Here is a 3,739-nt window from a genome sequence, read left to right as displayed (position 1 = left end):
TCTTTTTTTAAAACGTGGTCTATTATGTATATAATATATATATATATATATATATATATTATATATATATATATATATAATATATATATATATTGTTTATATATATATATATATATATATATATATATATATAGTAGTATATATACAAACATAGATAATATATAGTTTTGCTAACACTTCATAATTTTGCAGAATAATTCAGACTTTTTTCATCTGTCTGGCTATTTGCTAGAGCGTGATGGACAAGGAGTTCTTAGACAATAAAGCTCGTATCTGCACGTGCGTCTGTCTGCCAGTTTGCTGACGGTAGCAGAGGGAGTCCCAGAGAGAACTCCCAGTATGAGGGTGCTATTTCTTTTAGCGTAAGAAAATAATGCCAAGAATAAGAATTATATGAACTTAGTGATTACAATAGCAATATTAATAATAAAATCCTCCTCACTAGTATTCTTACAGCGCAAGACAACTCAAAAAAGAAAGGGTAAATATTATATATATATATATATATATATATATATATATAGATATATTTATATTTATATATATATATATATATATATATAGATATTTATATATATATATAATTATATATATATATATATATATATATATATATACACACTTAAGTATATAGGCCCCGTGCCGGTCGGTGGTGTGAGGAAGTCAGGTCTCGGGCTCGGACTGGCTAACGGCAATTCTAAACGTGATGTATAATACCCGTTGAGTGTAGCCACTCACCATGGAATTAATTATATATAAATATATATATGTATATATATATATATATATATATATGTGTGTGTGTGTGTGTGTGTGTGTGTGTGCGCGTGTGTGTGTGTGTGTGATTATCTCTCATATCATTTTGTTTATTTTTCTCCGGACTTCAGTTTTGAGTAACTTTAACAACTTTAAAATATTTACATAATAGATCGTTGACCATAACTGGGGATTCGAAGTTTTAATGTCACATACCTTGACTGCAGCGGCTCATTCCACAAGAAATTTAGTCTTACAGCATCCTATAGCTTTCTTATGATTCTTATTATTATTAGTCTGTTTAAAAGATTCTTTAATTCACTGGGCTGATTTTCCCACAGAATAAATTTCGATTAAAATTTGTTGAGCTCTAAACTGCTCCAGCTTTCTGTAGAGGTCTCTTAGTTATTGAAGGAGTTTTCAGCCGGGAAGGTAAAAGTTAAATATATCTTAGTTTTACCAGACCACTGAGCTGATTAACAGCTCTCCTATGGCTGGCCCGAAGGATTAGTTATTTTTACGTGGCTAGGAACCAATTGGGACGTACAGCTTATTGTGGGATCCGAACCACACTTATTCGAGAAATGAATTTCTATCAGCAGAAATAATTTCCTCCGATTCCGCGTTGGCCGAGCCGAGATTCGAACTTCGGACCACCGGATTGGCAGCCGAGCGCGAAAACCACTCGTCCAACGAGGAACTAGCCGGGAATGTAACCTTGAGGAAAGTGTGATAATGAAGAATTTGTTGTGGCAAAGCATTAACCTTTTAAACGTTCGTCAAACTGGTCACATTAAACGGCATAAGGATTAAATCTTATGGTACTATCAGTGATGGTCAACGATTTTATTATGTAAATATTTTAAAGTTGTTAAAGTTACTCAAAACTGATGTCCGGAGAAAAATAAATAAAAAGATGTGAGAAATATCACACACACACACATATATATATATATATATATATATATATATATATATATATATATATATACATACAATTATTTCCATGGTGAGTGGCTACACTCAACGGGTATTATACATCACGTTTAGAATTGCCGTTAGCCAGCCCGAGCCCGGGACCTGACCCCATCACCACCGACCGGCACGGGGCCTATATACTTAAGTGTACGGAATGGAGGCGCCTTGGCCGAAATTTGTGATTATCGTAACATCCTTAGGGTTGGGACTTGCCATCTTCACACTCATAAATTACCTTCATATTTGGCGACATGAGAACACTAAAACTGGTGAATATGTAACAAATAACGATGATGGGAATAATTAAAGATAATTTGACCTTCACTTTAATTTTTTAAAGATGTGACTTTAAAAACGTTTAGAACAGACAAGGATATTAAAAGAGATGCAAAATATTACGATACCAAAGATAATCACCATTTATTTTTTGTTCTTACTATGAATACAATTTGACAAATTATGTAGCGTGATTTAAAGATCTATGATGCATATTGTCACAGGCTCATTTGATCGTGTCTGTAATCAACCTTAATCCCTTTTTTACAACTAATACTAATGCTACTATTTTTTGTAGGTGTTCCTGTTATTTTTACACAGTTAACAAAGATACTAATTCGATATACCAACAACAACAAAAAACTCAAAATCAAAAGTCTGGAGTCACATGAATGTAATTATCAGTAAAAACATGGAAATGCATCTCTGTGACGAATCGCACGTAATTCTTGTAAAGAAGACCAAAATTTCTTCCGGCCTTGCAGACCAAGCGTGGCAGTTCCGTTTACACGACCATTTGATGGGCAATAATAAACGCATGGAACAACTTCCTTGCCACTTCCTTCCGGTCCTCGCTCTCGCCTTGCAGCTATTACGTATTCATAAAAGGAAGATGGAAAAAAATAAACTATATTTCCTGTTCTGAGTTACGAGCTCGACTTCGTATTATTTTAGGTTCATCTAGTATTAAGATTTTACTACTATAATAGCCCCAGCAACCATGAACGATTTCCTTCACGTCCTGCTGTCCACTACAGCGACAAGACAAACCATTATATATATATATATATATATATATATATATATGTGTGTGTACTATCATATATTATATATAGTAATATATATATAATATATAAGTATATATTATATGAATAATATATATAATATTCATATATTGCTTTTTTTGTAATAAGTAACTAAAGTAATGGTGCATTTATACTCGTAAAATCACCCGCTTATCATAAATAAGTGAAACTGAAATTACGAAACTGGATGAAAACTTAGCGGAATCAAAAATTGTAGACAGCATCCTTTCACTTTCCTGTCGCCTGACAGTTACTGCCTGCTGAGGCTGCTGTTACTGTAGTACCGTTGAACTAAAACTGTCTTTCAAGTTTATTTTTAGTAGACCGTGTGTCTCACGTTTCCATCCGTTAAGCACCCATAAGCTAACTGAAAAACGATTAACAAATGTCATATAACAAACAAACAAAAGTTGTCTCTTAATGGTGAATACCGACGTAAGATAAGCAAAGTTAAGATGTAGTGGATAGCGACCTTTGGTAACTCGTAGCAGAGGAAGTGGTTATGGTATGAAGCGTATGCATGCCTTTGGCTCTCATCTTTGTTTTTGGGAAGGCATACTTTCCCATCAAACATCCTCCCCGGAATACCCTGAGGGAATTCGATTAGCAAGTAATTATGCAAGATAAAGAAGGTGGCATGGAAACGACGTCTCTACGGATCGCATCTGGTGTCCGTTGCAGTTGCCAAGTTATTATTTTCGTTCAGTCGTAAGCATCAAATCTTTGTGGTGTTATTACATAACAGTTGCTGTCCTTCTTAGTTTTTGATTGGTAATTTGGACTATCATAATTAACCCGTTGAACTAGCATTGAATGCAATATATATAGTTCACCAACTTGTTAATGTTTTTTTAAAACTTGGCAACAGACAGGTGAAGTCTGGTTGCGACTACACGTCACTCGACTCGAGTCTCGAGTCCACC

Source organism: Macrobrachium nipponense, chromosome 2, assembly GCF_015104395.2.
Source record: "Macrobrachium nipponense isolate FS-2020 chromosome 2, ASM1510439v2, whole genome shotgun sequence".
Taxonomy (NCBI): Eukaryota; Metazoa; Arthropoda; class Malacostraca; order Decapoda; family Palaemonidae; genus Macrobrachium; species Macrobrachium nipponense.
Note: the sequence above shows the minus strand (reverse complement) of the source record.